This window comes from Lutra lutra, chromosome 2 (genome assembly GCF_902655055.1).
Source record: "Lutra lutra chromosome 2, mLutLut1.2, whole genome shotgun sequence".
Lineage (NCBI taxonomy): Eukaryota > Metazoa > Chordata > Mammalia > Carnivora > Mustelidae > Lutra > Lutra lutra.
In genome coordinates this window covers 116585583-116603976 of record NC_062279.1, presented here as the reverse complement: position 1 = coordinate 116603976, position 18394 = coordinate 116585583, and the positions used below count along the sequence as shown (strand labels likewise).

Here is an 18394-nt window from a genome sequence, read left to right as displayed (position 1 = left end):
AAAGAAAAGAAAATTGTCTTTCTGTGATTGACTTATTTCATTAGCATAATACCCTCTAGTTTCATCCACATCATTGCAAATGGCAAGATTTCATTTTTATGGTTGCATAATATTCCATTGTGTGTGTGTGTGTGTGTGTGTGTGTGTGTGTGTGTATTTATACATATACTACAACTTCTTTATCCATTCATCTATTGATGGACATTTACACTCTTTCCATAGTTTGGCTATTGTGAACATTGCTGCTATAAACATTTGGGTACACATGCCCCTTTGGATCACTACATTTGTATCTTTAGGTTAAATACCCAGTAGTGCGATTATTGGGTCATAGGGTAGCTCTATTTTCAACTTTTTGAGGAACCTCCATACTGTTTTCCAGAGTGGCTTCACCAGCTTGCATTCCCACCAACAATGTAAGAGTGTTCCCCTTTCTCCACATCCTTGCCAACACCTCTTATTTCTGGACTGGTTAATTTTAGCCCTTCTGACTGGCGTGAGGTGAGATCTCACTGTGGTTTTGATGCACAAAGATCTTCTAAGTAGTTCTGGAGGTCATTGATTTATTTTAAATTTAACTTTCTTAACGGCAATTATATATTTTCTGAGGATTAGGATAAAGTCATGCAGTCCATTATTTTACTTTAAAAAATAAAATATTGAGGTTTATCAACTATAATGTGGAAACTAGAATGTATACTCTAGTGAAATGGTTTCTCAAACGATCTCAAGGGAGGAATAAAAGCAAAAAGGAAGTAGTTGGTGAAGAGGGAATGACAGCATTTGGGAGAGAATAACCATTATCACACCATCATCACATTTATGGTAGCCATGCAAATGAGGACATATCATAATGACTCATGGACCCTAAAGTTTAGGAAAACAGGTTTTTAAAAATTCAGATACAAGTTATTTATTTCATACCGCTGAAATTGTCAATATCTCAGGCAGTCTGGAAAGCCCTATAAAACCTATATCTCTCTGTGCAATTATGTATAACCTTAGTGAAGAAGAAGAAATGGAGGTGTATTTTAAAAGTTAGTACAGCTGCACTTGAGTTATGAGAAAATTAAAGGGTGAGGGAGTACTTACCCAAGATGGAAATGAGGAACATTAAAGCATAATGAGGAATTTATCACAGAATTTTAAGAATAATATTGGTAGGTCCTAAGCTTCAATAGAACTGATTTTATTATATGAGCATTGATAATTACTAATGATTGCAAAGACTGCTTTATTAAATATATTTAGAACTAAATGATGTAAGAACAGTTGGATCACTGCTTCAGGCTGATGGCTTAATGTTTATGAATAAGATTGCAGTTGCAAAATCTGCCAGCTCCTAGTCCCTTCAGTTTTTTCTAGAAAAGATGTTTATAGAAAGCATTTGTAAGAATGAATTGAAATTTAAGATGAAATAGTGATTATAGGATAACCTTAGCTTCTCTTTACAAAATCAAGTCTCTTGGCTAAGAATAATTACATCCCATTATACTGAAAGTAGCTACAAATTAATTGTTTGACCATGGCAAATAATCACTGAATAATGGTGAAAACAGTAGAAATTACCAGACCATTGAGAGCAGGCAAATGTGATTATTTTAATCTAGTTATTTCTATGTTGGTTTAGAAATAGATAATTAATCAACATTTTAATAAAACATGATACAACCACTATCAGTCTAGATAGTTTCAATTCATATATATTGGGAGATCTATTGGTTTTGTTCTTGGGAGAACTCTGACTAATACACATATTTACAGTTGAAGCAACAGAACCATAGAGGAAATTATTAAAGTAATTGTAACTCACATGGCTACATCTGTGAACTGAGATTCAAATCTATATCTCAGTGATTCTAAAACCTCAGTTCACTTGACTACCTCACCTTGACTCCAGCACAGATAAGAAGATGACCTAAAATCCTCAGAAGATATAGATGAATGGGTTAAATAAAAATGCATGTGCTCTAGGACACATATTGAAATGATCCAACTGAATAAACAGACTATAGCAACACATATAAAAATGACATATGGGGTTCATTCATTCATTCATTTTCTTTCTTTCTTTTTTTATTTACTTCTTAAATAAATATCCATTAAGCACCTCAGTTCCAGGCATTTTTTTAAGAGTTACAAAAGTTGAAAAAAAAAACCCTCTCATCTCATGTAGCCAACTTTCTAGTAAAGGAGGATTGCTAATTAACAGTATAATTAAAGAAAAACATAGTACATTAGATGAAGATAAGTGCTAAGTAGAAAAATGAAACAAGGAAGGAGGATGAGCACTATTAATAGGAAGATTACACTTTCTGATAGATTAATTAGGGAAACCGTTATTTGAGTAATGACTTGAAAGAGATGAGGAAAGTAGCAATGTAAATATCAGATGGAAGAGACCTTAGGAAGTCATCATATTAAAATTTTTATTTTTTCCTTTCTAGTAACTTTTATTGAGGTAAAATTCAAATAAGATAAAATGAACCATTTTATGATGTATAATTCAGTGGCATTTAGCATATTCATTGTTTGTGAAACTGTCCTCTCCATCTAGTTCCAAAACATTTTTATCATGGCAGAAGGAAATCTTGTACACATTAAACTGTCATCTCCATTCCTCCAACCTCTGACAATCACTGATCTGCTTCCTGTCTCTATGGACTGATCTATTCTTGATACTTCATTATAAGTGGAATCATTCAAAATCAAGCCTGACTTCTTTCAGTTTGTTTAACGTTTTCAAGATTTATCCACATTGTGGGGGAGAACAGCCAATGAAACTGTTTGCAGCCAAAGGATTCATTGGATGTTGGAGAAAGCAATAGAAGTTAAATTCTAACAAGCAATAAGGCTGATTATTTGGGAGATTAGCTGTTAGTGTGAACAGTGTGTAGGACAATTTAATACCAATAACAGCATTATGTGAGGTAGGGTTGAGAGATAAGGAGGGACTTTTTGTAACATGAAGAAGCAGAGGTCTCTCACGTCACTGAAGAATTAAAAAGCCAGCAGAAGGGGCGCCTGGGTGGCTCAATGGGTTAAGCCTCTGCCTTAGGCTCAGGTCATGGTCTCGGGGTCCTGGGATCAGGCCCCGCATCAGGCTCTCAGGCAGAGAGGGGGAGCCTGCTTCCCACTCTCTCTCTGCCTGACTCTGCTTACTTGTGATCTCTCTCTCTCTGTTAAATAAATAAATAAAATCTTAAAAAAAAAAAAAAACCTGCAGAAAAAGTGAGTAGCACTGTTTTCTGAGAAACTAGGAAAGACTAGTGCACGTTTTACAACATAACAAACCCAGAGTGATGTACTGAAGCTCCAGTACAAAGGCCATAATACAGGGGCAGTCAGAAAACCATGCAAATGGAATACCAAGAATAAGTGCAATAGGTTAAAGGAGGAATTTCAAATATAATTAATTACGAAGACAACTCAGTCATGTCAACAGCTTGCTTTTATGAGCCAGAGTGCAGTTTATAGGTTGTTTGGGCAAGCAAAGATTGAAAGACAATTTACAATACCCCTTTCCCTTAATATCTCACCTCTTGGGGGTATGCTGGAATTGGGGTTCAGGCTTTATCTGGTGGGAAGTTCTGAGAAGTTCTAAGTTGATTTTGAAATTGAAGATGGCTTGCCATGTCGGTTTCCTCTAGAGGAGCTCCTCTGATTTTGGATAGCCTGAAGAGGATATTCTCTGGTTTGTGCTATGGTCAGAAAAACTATGTATTTATGAGAGGAGGGAAGTCAATTAGCATCTCATAGACCATCTCCCACAGTGCCCAGAAATGCTGGCATAGGCTCCAAACTGCTATGTCCTATTTTAGAAAATAGCATAAATTATCAACAGCTTCACTGAGTGAGACATAGAACATAATCCTTGTATATGGGATTCTAGGATAGTGTGCACTACAAGTTCAGAACCTACTGCCATTGCTTTACTTCCATCTAAACAATCAGCAATTTTTCAGCTTGACCCTGAAACACCACACAAGAAGTGAAAGATAACTTTATTTATTAAATAATTTTTGTTACTAGACAAGGAAAGAGTTGATGTGCGAAAGAAGGAAAAAAAATCAGAAAATCTTTCTGTGAACATTTTTTGAAGTAACAAATTTTTTTCTCATAATCAGGGCTTTGATTAAATGTATACCTTAGGGAATTAAGAATTCTATCCATAAACTCTTTAAGGATGGCCAAAAGTCTTTTGGTAGAGAAGATATAAAAAAGATTAAAATTGTGTGACTATATAAAGGATTAAAATTGTGTCACTTGGGTTAACTTCATTTCTGTAATGACAGCTCCAAATTGAATGATTCAAGCTTCCGCCCTACCCGTGAGCCAGCATGAGGGTATGCTCACATAACACCGATGATCTCTCCAACTCTAAAGAGTAAATTTTTCTCACTGGTAGATTATTGTCCTCAATGTGTGATTCAGGCACACAATGTATCCACGATGTGGCTCTGCCATTCCCAGAGCCCTACTAATCATCATTGCCACCCAGAATTGAAAGAGTAAGGGGGACATTTCTCTTCTTAAAAGATTCGGCTCCCCTGTAGCAGACATTGCTTCTGCTTACATTTCACAGTTAGAACTCAGTTATACGACAATGTTTAACTGCCAGGGAAGTCGTAAAATTAAGTTAGTTACAGTTAAGGAAAAAGGGAAACACATTTTGGGTAAATGACAGCATTTGCCACACCAGCTATTGGTTGTTCATTGCCTGAGTGACCATAGAGATTCTCTTCTGTGAGTCTGTGTGCCATATTTAACCCATTGATTATGAACCCATAGGCAATATTTTGGTTATTGTAAGTTATAATTATAGACTGGCCATGAATAAGAATTCATCCTGTGAAATTAATCTAGTTATTTTTATAGTAACATTTTAAATAAGAAATTTGGATAACATAATGTAAACATTGTCTATCTATTATGTCAGATATTTGACAAAGTTTCTTAAGTATTTTTCCTGGGAAGTAGAAATGTGAAGTGGATTTTGGCTGAGTTACATGAATTAACACTTGTTATAATAACTATATTCAAAGTGTACCAATAAATATATTCAGTGTTACCTCTTGAGGTATCTTAAGGGATGTGACTCAGGGCTCAGACCTGACTCTGTAACCATTAAATATTTTAAAGACAAAAATGTTTATTTTATCATCTTTTGCTATAAAGTAAACCAGAAGAGTATGGTTATAGAAGCATAATTTTTTGTAAAGATCTGCTCAGTCTATTACCCAGTCCATAATAAAATAATGGGACTATATATGGACAACTAGAAACTGCTATTCTAGTCCATTTGAAGATAAACTATGGATAATTATCAGGGAGGAAGTTGATGTAATTATAGACCATGTGGGGGGAAAAAAGTCCAATAAGCCATCAGTATTTTATGACCAGAAAAAAAGGAAATAAATAGTTCTGAATTCCATACTCTTGTCAGGACATATCTGGGGTGACATTTTGTTCTGGGCACCACATTTTATTTTATTTTTTTAAAGATTTTGTTTATTTGTCAGAGAGAAAGAGAGTGAGCACAGGTAGACAGAATGGCAGGCAGAGGCAGAGGGAGAAACAGGCTCCCTGCTGAGCAAGGACCCCAATGCGGGACTCGATCCCAGGATGCTGGGATCATGACCTGAGCTGAAGACAGCCGCTTAACCAACTGAGCCACCCAGGAGTCCCAGGGCACCACATTTTAAAAGAAAGTGGAAGATATATTATGTCCCAAAGATAGGTATCTAGGAAATCAAATCTTATCAAGGATAATTGAATAAATAGAAATTTTATTACTTGGAAAAATAAAAGGCAAAGAAATAAATATCAGAAAGCTTTTCAAGTGACAGAGGAATTGGGCACAGGATATCTGACTAGGAAGTAGTGAGCAAATTATTTTAGAATGATTATATGACAAAGAACAATCACTAATAATGGATTATTCTGACATTGTGCCTTAGAATTTAGGTGAGGTGTCATATTTGAAAGGGGATGGGAACAAGCACTCAGCAGTCACTAATTCCTCTCAATTCTGTAATGTCGCTGGGCAAATGTTGCCAGACCCCACTATCTGCAGGTGCTATGTGCTCCTTTCTTAGGAATCAGTTCTGCTCTGGAAGAGATTTTACTCCACAGTTCTGCTAATCTGTGTGATTTTGCTGGTCTCAACTCAGCTGGCTCTTTGTGGGTTTGGTTGGTTTGGGAAAGCCCGGTTGGGATGACATGGCTTAGCTTCCCATGGTCTCCCAGCCTCTTGGCCAGGCTTGTTCATATGACAGTGGCAATGCCTGGTGAGGCCTGGACTACAAATTGGTATACTGTCACTTCCACTGCTTTCTGGAGGCCAAATCCACTCACAGGGTCAGCCCTGATTCAGGTGGAGTGACATTGTAAACAGCATAAAAGCTGGATGAGCAGAGAATTGATGTAATTTTTATAATCTATATGCAACAAGAAGCACAAGATAATTATTATATACAAGAGAAACATGTGCTTTGATGACCATACATGTAAACTATTATTCTGGGCTCTCATGTTCAAATGTTGCCTTTAGTATTTCTCAGAAACTTGAAACTTGATGTTCAGTTTAATCCCTAATATGAGCATTTCTCATGGGGAACATTTTTTCAGAAATCTGTGGTTTCTAGGGACATAAACTTTGATAAAAGGAAAAAAGTTTAGAGATATGAAATAAAGAAGGTTTTCATGCAAAAATATATTACTGGTAATGATTTGTACAAAACCTATGATGTATTTACTGTGGGTTAAACTTCTAAGACTTTCTCTCTTTGATCTATTTAAAATCCAATTTAAGATAAATCTTACATACTTAAAGAGAAAATCAGTTGTACCAGGAAGTAAATTGTAAATGTCAAATTAGTTGTATATAAAATGAGTTCTGTAAAAAGCCAAAGGAGTGTGATTTAACTAGTCTGTCTGAGTGATCAAGAGACTTCACTTGTCTGGTGAACAGCATAAGCTAAGGCTCAGAGAATAATGTACACATCATGAGATGTGTGCACACACACACTGAGAAATGTAGTGGAGTGTGGGGAAACTACAGAAAAGCAACAAAAATTAGCTGAAATTTAGATTAATCACATTTGGGACTTAGATAAAAGTTAGAATTGTTGGGAATTTAAATTACCAAAATGTGAAACACTAAAAATTTATGCAGGGGGATTAAGTAATAAAAAGGATATTTTAAGAACACTAGGTGGGGCTAATTTTGTATTCAAATTAGAAGCTAATGAGACAGAAAGATCTGCTGGAAATTGCTGTCATACATTTTATAGACATATTAGTGATGAATATTGGGATTACAGGGTTCTATTTGTTTGTATTTTAAGATTTATTTATTTATTGGGGGAGGGGCAGAGAAAGAGGGAGAGGAGGAATCCCAAGCAGACTCCCTGCTGAGTTCTTAGCACCATGTGGGGCTTGATCTCACAACCCTGAGATCATGACCTGAGCTAAAATCAAGACTCAGACTGTTTAACTGACTAAGCTACCCAGGGGCCTCTGGGATTACAGTTTTGATGATGAAGTAGAGGAATTTATGATGGGATTTTCATTAAGAGGGAAACGATGGGTAAATATCAGTAAGTGCTATCATCAGGATATTTGCACCTGTGCTTCTAAGTGGTGTGAGAGGAACATCCCTACTGAGAATGCAGGACGAGGGAGGGGCAGGCATGGGCAAACTAGGGTGGGGGTACTAACATGAAGACACTAGCCTAGTTGTCCTCACAGAGAGCTAGAAACATTGAATTTCTCCAATTTGAAATTCAAATTTCTCCAATTTGAAACCATGCATTATATTATGAAAACCACAAAGAATTAAAGCCACTTTCCCTGTTAATCTGTTGGTCAGGTGAAGAACAAATTGTCTTTCTTGACAGATTTCTGCCAAAAGTTCACCCAGAAACAAAATGTAAGACTCCCTTTTCCACGGACTCAATTTTGCCCTTATAAATATTACATTTCCCTATGTTTACAAGCTGTATATGATTGATGTCTTTGGTATGTGAGAATATTCAGCTGTGCTCTAACATAACATCTTTGAGTTATTCTTTGACACTGCTGACAAAAATATGCCCAGTGATGGTTTCCACAAGAGATATTACCTAGGATTGCTTTGATTTCCAGATCCCGGTGAATTTTTTATACCAGTATAATTCACATTTCCATATAGAAATTCAGATCCTGAGTAGCTGGGTGGTGGGAGAGGTTTTTTTTCAAAACAGAATTCACTATATGAGGACAACTACCAATTATAATCAAAATACTATTAAAATTTATCCCCATTAATAAGTGTCCCAGGATAGTATATTATTTACCTATCAATAATATTTTTCTTACATTTATCCATGTTACTCAAGCAGTGTATCACAACATATAAAACTTTTATAACACCCATACTTTTTCCTTCTTTGTTATCACTAGAACAATAAAATACTTATTTTGAGGGTGTTTATTTAAATATTTAACTCTATTATGGCATGTTTATTTGTTCATAATTTTATTAAGCATTTAAAGAGAGTAAGGTAACATTCTAGTGACAAAGTCCTTGCTGTTGGCTTCCCACATTCTGGGTGGTAAGCCTTTCCCAGAGGCCTGCTGGGGCTTCCCAGAGTGGGATTTAAGAGAGGGGCCACTTAGTGTGCATAGAGAAGTGAAGAGACACTTCCTGGGAAAGGAGACATTGGAGGTGAGTTTTAAAGAATTGGTAATTTCTCTAGGCAACAATAGGAAAATAATTTTAGATGGAGGGGCTATATAGTACAAAACATTCCCTATAGGAAGCAACAGTTGTCTTGGAGATAATAAGTGTGCACTGTATATAAGAAATGAGAATGGATCTGGTTTTCACTGCTACAGCTCTCCTATGTTACCCCCAAATCTTTGACCAACTCTGGTATTTGGAAATAGCGAGTGGACTGAGAGGAGAATATGTGCTTTGGGAGCGGGGACATTAGTTTTAGGTACATAGGAGGAAAGGGAAGAAACAGATGACTATGGTAAGTTTAAAGAAACAAATAGGATGCATGTGTTCTCCAGAGACTGAGCCCTCAGAATATATTGTCTTTTTAGGGCCTATAAGAAAGAGAACATAGGTGCACCTGGGTGGCTCAGTGGGTTAAGCCTCTGCCTTCTGTCCAGGACATGATCTCAGGGTCCTGGGATCCAGCCCTGCATTGGGTTCTCTGCTCAGCAGGGTGCCTGCTTACCCCTCTCTCTCTCTGCCTGACTCTCTGCCTACTCGTGATCTCTCTCTCTCTCTGTGTCAAATAAATAAATAAAGTCTTAAAAAAAAAAGAGAGAGAGAAACAGAAACTTTCTTGTATGACCTGATGTATATCTACTTTTGGTTTAATATAAGTATAGATAAATTAGGTTTAAATGAATTGATTGCTTAGTTGTGAAATATCCATTTATAATCATATTTCTTTTTTATTTTAGCTCTTCTTATATAAAGTACCATGCAGACGAAAGCTTCTTATTGAATTCCTTTTTCTTTTTGAAAATTACGAAAATGTACAAAAGAGAGTCTTAGGGTATATGCTAAACCCCTACGCCAGTCCCTCTTTTTAGTTTTAAATTTAGGAATTCCTGACTCAGCAAATGGCAGCTATGAAGAACATCTACTATGAACCTAAACTTAACTGTAAAACAGCAATTTAAAAGTTTCAGTTACTTTTAGAAAATTCATAAAAATGCTTTGTTTTATAAAATTAAAGCATGAATTTATAATTTGATTTGTCTACATGATATAAAAATACATTTGACTGAAGGGTTCTTGACGAAATAAATTTATTTAATCAATTGTTCTGTATTGTTGTCAGAGTTTAGGAAGCACACATTTAATTGCTGGAGTTTTCTAGATTAAAATATATTCAATTTCTAAATACTAAGAGTATATGTTAAAGTGCTACAAACACAATATTCTACCTCCAACTTTTGACATGTTAAGAAAGAATAAAACACGTAGAGTTAGTTTTACTCTTTTATTAAATTTGCTAAGATTTCTCTATTCTCTTCACTAAGTATATTAATAATATATTAAGGTCATTGTGTTTACTTTAAAACTAAGATAAATTAAAACCAACCTAGAGGGGCACCTGGGTGACCAAGTTGTGAAGCATCTGCTCAGTTCATGATCCTGGGGTGCTGGGATTGAGTTCCACATCAGGCTCCCTGCTCAGGCGGAAAGCCTACTTCTCCCTCTCGCACTCCCCCTGCTTGTATTCCCTCTTGTTGTCTCTCTCTCTCTGTCAAATAAATACAATCTTAAGAAAAACAAAACAAAACCTAGAGAACTCCATAGTGAATTTGTATTTAATAGAAAACTCTTTATTCTCAGATTTTATTATTCTCAATCTAACTAATTTTGTTTTTACTTTGTAAATTTTCACTGATAATCATAAATGCCTCCACTATCCAAAGTAATATATGCCAAAGTAATAGGTATAATCAAATTGTATCACATAAATGAAATGTATTCTATATATCATTACACTATTAATAATATTCCTCTTTATTTTTAGTGGCCCTCTTGAAATGAAAATGTTTCCTAATTATACCCTAATGTTTTCCACTTTAATATTTCCATGTCACTGAAGCATGGCTAAAATGACAGGGGAGTCATTGCAAATCTCATTAGCTTTTATATCACTAAAATTCAACTTCACAGGAGAACTCCCGTGTTTTAGGATGCATCTTTTATTTTATTTCCTTAGCTGATTTTAAATATATAATCACTTATTTGGGGGAATAAATGCAGCTCGAGTCTAGTATCTCTTTACCTTTCAGTGTATTTTCATAGTCTGCAGAGATTAGAGTAGAATGATGTTCATGTGCAGTTTTTAGAAGATTAATTAGAATCACTAATAAAAACAATTTTAATTCAACGTCAGGACAAAGATAGTGAAGTGGTGTGTTGCATGAATTTTAAGATTTGTTTTTTTCGGTGAATTATTATTTCATTGAATGCAGGGAACTGTTGTTTGACTCCAGTAAAAAATTAATCATATTAATCAATTATTAATTTTATTTTTGTGGTTACAAGTATAGAAAGGGGAACTATATTTTTCAAAATACAGCTCTCATAAACTTGGAAACATCAGTGGGTCATCTATCATGTGCCAGGCAATGTAAAACTGCTCTGGTGTCCTACAAAGATAAATTAACTAGAGTTTCTTAGATTTAAGAAACTCACTGAACTACCACATTTTGTTGACTTTTTGCCCATGAGCATTTTTCTACACAGTGAAAGTATCAGGTTCTATTTAATAGGGCAATTGTTAATTCTGATGGGGGAGAAAACATCATTATTATAGAAACCAACTTTGTGTAGCACAAATCTCTGCTTGTATTTCAACCTACTCACCTTTATTTTGTTAGCAGAGGTTGTGAAAACTGAGTACCCACTTAGAGGAATGAAATATAATAGAAAATAAATGGAATGAAAATAATAAAATTAATAATAAAACAGAGGTGTTGTGGAATTTTCACAGTAGAACAGGTCAGCAGTTCATCTAGTTGGTACATTCATTACGAGTAAATATTTTTCAGGATAACCAAGACCACATATTTTAGAGAAAAGCATTGTGCTGATGTAATATAGCCTAACTTTCAATATTCTTCTACAGAGAAAATCTTTTCTTTATCCCATTAATGATTATATAAAGAAAAGCGATATACTTGAGGCCATGCTCAAAACTGTTATTCTATCTGAATAATGAATAAAAATATTTATTTTTTAAAAATGTGTTCCTTCCAATTGACTCTTGAAGAATAAATTCTAGACTTTTAATCACCTTTTGTCATTACACATATGAATATACCTGATAGAATATAAAAGTTTGAGAAATGGGGCAATTATTTCATTGCAGACCTATATATTTTTATTAAAGCAATTAAACCAAAACCTCTGAACATACCCTGTATGACTTAGGTATGTGACAGAACTACCCTGAATATTACTTTGTTTCTTTGAAAGTCACTTAATGTATGCTGACTTTTTTCTTGGCTAAAGTAGGTGGAAGCACTTTCAAACTACCTACTGAAATTTAAAATGATCAATATACTATATAAAACAGTATCAATCTGTTTTTATTTTCACTTCTTCTGTAATAAATTAACAATGTCAAGATGCTAACAGAAGTTGAGATTCTGGAGGGAAAAAGAAAGCTTTAAATTTTAATATGTTGCCAGTAGTGACAATAAAAATTCGCTTTCCAAAGCAATAAGCATTTTTTAGAAACACAGTGTATCCTGTTCATCTGAATATCAACCTTTCAGTGTGTCACCTTGTGTAACACCCATTTAGTAGGCCATATCACCTATATCAAGCCAGCTCTACCTTGATGGGGAATATGTGATTACATTAGTAATTTCCATGAGCTAAAGACCATTGTCTGAAAGTTTATGCAAACAACTTTCTTAATCAGAAGCATTTCTTAATCAGAATCAGTGTTGGTTAACATGATAATCAAAATGTTATCTGCAGCATGCATACTTGAGAAGTGTTGTCTTCAATTTTCTGAGAGAATTCTGATGATTAGAGTTTTAAATAATATTCACTGAAAGTCAAAGTCATAATTTTATTTTTTTCTTCATTCCTTTACAACAAATTTGCTATAACTTGTGGAGTAAGATTAGACAACTTGTGTATGAGTCCATTCTTTAAAATAATAGGATGTTAAATTTATGAAAACTCAGAGGCTGTGGAATAAAACACTGGACTCACTGGACTATGAATCTATAAATAGCCACAAAGTAAATAATGAGTAAAGATATACTACTCTTACGGTTTAGGAAAAATGTCCTTGCTTAAAGCTAGAATAAAAATACATTCAAATACAAAAGACCAGTTTCATGAAATGCTTTTGGGTTCGTGTTCTGCCATGATGTTGGTAAAAGTTTATTTAGTGACCTCAAAAAGATACTTCCAAGTCCTGATCTCTGGTACCTGTGAATGTGTCCTTATTTGGAAATAGTGTCTTTGCAGGTGTAATTAAGAATCTCAGAGGACATCATCTTGAATTTAGGATGGGTCATAAATCCAATGACCCATGTGCTGTGAAAGACAGATTCCAGACACAGAATTTACTGTAAGGATGGAGACTGATTGGAGTGGTATGTCTATTAGACAAGAGTTGTCAAGCATCCACCAGCAGCTACAAGAAAGGTGTGGAATAGATTCCCCCTCAGAACCTGCAGCAGGAGCCAACATCTTGTTTGGGATTTTTGGTTTTCAGAACGGTGTGAGAATAAATTTTGGTTGTTTTAAGCCACTAAGATTGTATTTTGTATTACCACAGCCCTAATAAACAAAGTAGCATTATTTAAGACCCCATACAACTCGTAGGACAAGTTTAAAGTGCAGATGGCTTCTTGATGATTCTTTGTCCATCCACGCCCCTGTCAGACTGCTATCCCTCTGTCACTTCACAGTGTTGACATTTAGTAATTATTTAATTTTGCGTGGTCATTAAAATTGGTCTTTAAGGCCAATACTTATTTTTTAAAGTCATGATTTTTTTTTTTTTTCTATTTTAGCCCCCACTGACAACCTTGTTTCTTCTGAGTATCTATTTTGATTGTGGATGTTATAAATTTCCTTATCTCACTTTAGAGCTCAATTATCTTTTTTTGTTTGTTTGTTTGCTTGTTTGTTTGTTTGTTTAAGTCATACTTTTTCAGGGCACCTGGGTGTCTCAGTCAGTTAAGTGTCTAACTCATGATTTCAGCTCAGGTCATGATCTCAGGGTTGTGAGATCCAGCCCTGCACTGACTTCTGTGCTGGGTATGGAATCTGCTTAAGATTCTCTTTCTCCCTCTCCCTCTGCCCCAACCTTACCCCACTCTCATTCTCTCTAAATAAGTAAATTTCACATGTTTCATATATATTAAATATATTATATAATGTATATACATATATAGAAATAAATATGGGGAGTGCCTGAACGGCTCAGTAGATTTAAGTGTCTGACTCTTGGTTTCAGCTCAGATCATGATTTCAGGGTTGTGGGATTGAACCCCTCATCAGGCTCCCCACTCAGTGGGGAGTCTGCTCAAAGATTTTCTCCCTCTGCCCTCCCTCAATTCATGCTCTTTTTATCTCTCTCAAATAAATAAATAAATCTTAAAAAAGAAATATATATTATATATATTTCAATATATATCTAATATATATATTTATAAATTTATATATTATATAGTTATATATGTGTATGTATATACATATCATATATATCATATCATATATCATATATGAGATATATATCATATATATATGAGAGAGAGAGACAGAGAAAGATGGAGACAGAAAGTTGTAGGGTTATGTATTATGCATGTGTTATGTATGTGTTATAGGGATCTTTTCATACTGATTTAATTGTTATGGAGGAAAGCCTTTTAAAACTGAAATTAGGTAAAATGGACTCATATTTTATAGAGAACTGGACTGATTTCCAAAGATTCCTTTACTTAGCCAAATATAATTTTGGTTCTATTTAAGCACTCTCAAATTATGTAAAATTAGAGAATGGTTCTAGGAATATTTGAAGAGTCACTGTTGTAACCCAATTTACAACAGTTTCAGAAAATGTTAAGAATTGTGGATCTGTTGGATATCCTCATGGATGAGAAGATACAATATTGTTAAAATGTCTGTACTACCCAAAGCAACTTATACATCCAGTGCAGTCCCCATCAAAATCTGATTGGAGTTGGAGGCTTCACACTGTCTGATTTCAATACATATTCCAAAAATATGATAATGAACGCATGTAGTACTAGGATAAAGACAGACACATAGACCAACAGAACAGAGGAGAGAGCCTGGAAATAAACCCTTGCATGTAAAGTCAAGTGGTCTTTGACAAAGATGTGAGACCAGTCATTGGGGAAGGGACAGTCTCTTCAACAAATGGTGCTGGGAAAAATCGATATCCATATGAAATATTATTAATTTGGACCCTTGCCTTACACTATGCACAAAAATTAACTAAAAATTGGTCTTTGAACTAAACATAAGACTGAAAACTATAAAACTCCTAGAAGAAAACATAGGGAAAAGACTTTCTGATGTTGGATTTGGCAATGATTTCTGGTATATGATGTCAAAATATAGGCAACAAAAGCAAAAATAGACAAATGGGACACCAAACTCAAAATCTCCTTTGCACAAAAATAATAAAGTGACAAGGCAATCTACAGAATGGGAGCAAATACTTACGAATCATGTACTAACTAGGAGTGAATATCTGGGCTGTGTAAATAACTCCTACTACTTGACAACAAGAACACATAATCCAATTTAAAAATAAGCAAGACTTGAATAGATATTTCTTCAAAGCAGACAATCAAATGACAATCAAGCATATGAAAAGATGTTCAATGAAGCAATCTTTAGAAAAATACAAATAAAAACCACAATGTGATATCATCTCAGAATCATTAGGAAGCCAATGTAAAAAAGAAAAACCAAAACCAACCAAACAGAAAAAAGGTAGAAAATAGCAAGTATTGGTGAGGATGTGGAGAAACTGGAATACTTGTTCACTTCCGGTGGGACTGTAAAATGGGGCAGCTGCTAAGGAAAACAATAGGGAAGTTCCTCAAAAAATTAAAAATGCAATCACTGGGGCACCTGGATGGCTTAGTGGGTTAAGCCTCTGCCTTTGGCTCGGGTCATAATCTCAGAGTCCTGTGATTGAGCCCTGGGGGCATCAGGCTCTCTGCTTGGCAGGGAGCCTGCTTCCCGTCCCCCCCCCCAACCCCTGCCTGCCTCTCTGCCCACTTGTGATCTCTCTCTCTATCTGTGTCAAATAAATAAATAAAATATTTTTAAAAAGTACAATCACTATACGATCTAGCAATCCTACTTCTGAGGAAATAACTGGAATAATTGAAAACAGTACCTTGAACAGCTATTTGCACAACCATGCTTATTCCAATTGGACTCACGATTGCCAAAAGGTAGAAGTAACCCAAATGTCCATGGATGAGTGAATAAAGAGAATGCAGTCCATACATACAATGTAAAATGACACATCCTTATAAAAAAAAAAAAAAAGGAAGCCAGCCATATGCTACAATATGGACAAAACTCAACAGTATGCTAATTGAAATAAGCCAGTCATAAAAAGAAAAATATTGTATGGTTCCAGTACATGTCAAACTTATAGAAGCAGAAAGTAGAATGGTGGTTGCCAGGGGCTGGGGCCAGGGGTGAGGTGGGGGCAGAAATGAGGAGATGTTCAACAGGTATTGAGTTTCAGTTTCGTAAGATGAAAATTTCTAGTGACATGCTGCATAACGATTGAATAGAGTTAACGCTTCTAAACTATATACTTAAAAATGGTGCAGACTGTAATTTTCAAAAGTAAAAAATTAAAAATAAATAGGTAGATAAATCTAGTACCTTATCAACTATCTAATACAAACAGATCAAGAAGAAGAAGAAGAAGAAGAATTCTGGATACTTGGATAATATATTAATGTCAATTCAAGCTAAATGATTTGCAATGACACAATTCATCAGATAGTCTAAAGAAAACAGAGTGGAGCACACACTGAAGCAATATGAACTGGTTCATCTGAAAATCTTACATTTCATACACCAGTACCTGATACTTGACTAGATAGAGAAGCAAAAACCACTTACTCTGCGGCCAGCCCATAAACTCAGCATCGGATGCAAGGTGTTATATTAAACACGGTTCTCTGTTGCTGCATCCAGCCTTCCTCCTGCGATGTGTGCCAACATCACTACCCTGAGCCAGCTCTCTAGAGCTGGGCTCATCCGCCGTGTCTCTAAGTCATAGCACTTTGCCGCACAGCCAAGCCTGGTGTTTATGCACAGCGCAGAATGTACTGGGCAGCTTGCCTAGCATATGCTGTGTTCTTGCCTTTTTTAAAAGATGTAGCACAGAAACATTGCAGGTCCTTTCCTTCATAAACATCCTTTATGTTTACGAACAACACTTTATCTCTTCTCTCCCAACCTTGTGAAACTTACCTGCTTTAGTTAACAGGGAGCCTATGATGATGATGATGATGATGATTATGCTGTCCTCTGATGACAGGTTGTAGGAGTGCTGAGACACTGACTAGAATTAGAGCCCTTTTAAAAATTTGGATCTGAATGGGCTCAAGAAGGCATTTTGCTTGTAAGAATCTTCAGGCTCAGAGTCTGAACCCAAGAACAAGGATTGCTATCACCTTCTGCAGAACGAACAGGCATCCAGAATGTGCATTTCTTATATTTTGATGACTCTACTAGCACCTTATTCTGTTCTCATGGGATGCACACCATTCATGTGAGAAACTGCTTCTCAAGTTTCTGTAACAGCTAGTGTTTAGGCACTATTTAAGGATTTTTATACTGGTCACGTTTGTTTCAGAAACATTTTAAAAGTGAAAGACTTTATTGTTAACTACATGTAAAAGGTAATACTTCAGTGTATCATTTAGGACATCTCAAATATCATTTTGATAAAAAGCAGTATAAATAGCAACACTGTCTCTATCAAGGATGTCTATTTTTGACATATTTACATCGCTATTGAGAATTATATAGATCAGATTTCCATAATTTTATCCTCAATGAGAAATTATTTTATATTTGCTTAGGTTCTACCCATGCCCCAGACCACAGCGCACTTTCCCCCTGTAGCTCTCTATTTTGCCTGATTCAAGCTAGTCTGTACATGTCAGAATGTATGAATCCCAGGAAGGACAACTGACATCAAACTCTTCAATAGGTATCAAGGGAACTATCTTAAACAACCTTTGTTTCCAAAGTTAAGGGCCTGTTTAGTTATTAAACAACAGATTTTGAGAATGGGTTCTACTTTTTTGGTGTTGTTAATGTTGGCTTTCTCGGATCCTAACTTCAACATCAAAATGTAGTATCAGTAGGAGCAAAATATTCTAGGAACCAGCAGATTTTCAACAAAGTACTGCCAACACCACCCACCTAATAACTGGGGCTCAGTGAGAAATGAAAACAGGGGGCAGCTTGTTCAAAATGCAGAAAAAGATGCCATTGAAGGTACCAAGACGTAGAGGTTTTTCCATGTTTGTTCTGCAGTGTCTCTCTGACTTCTCAGTGTTTTTATTTGCTGTTTAATGCCAAAGTAAGGAAAAAATAATACTTTAAGTTATGAACGTAAATTTTACTGTTCATTATTATCTTGTACAATGACAGTTTTAACTGTAATGTAAGAGCATTTTACTCATATACAGAATCCCCCAAATCACACAGCTCGTACCTCATAGCTTGTAGATGTATGTGTATCCCATTCTTACCAGGACAGGGAACACTACAGAGCCAACTGAAACGTTTTTGTTTTGGTTCTTTATTCATGCACAGTCAACCAAC

The 18394-nt window shown here is 35.4% G+C and overlaps 1 long non-coding RNA gene across 1 annotated transcript in view; it reads right to left on the bottom strand.

Annotated features, from left to right (window-relative positions):
• The window catches only part of LOC125093314 (uncharacterized), a 46413-nt gene extending 29607 nt beyond the window's left edge, over nt 1-16806 (bottom strand). Inside the window, exon 1 of the long non-coding RNA XR_007125204.1 lies at nt 16676-16806. This is a non-coding gene — a long non-coding RNA (uncharacterized LOC125093314). The remainder of the gene's footprint in view (nt 1-16675) is intronic.
• Nucleotides 16807-18394: the final 1588 nt, after the last annotated feature.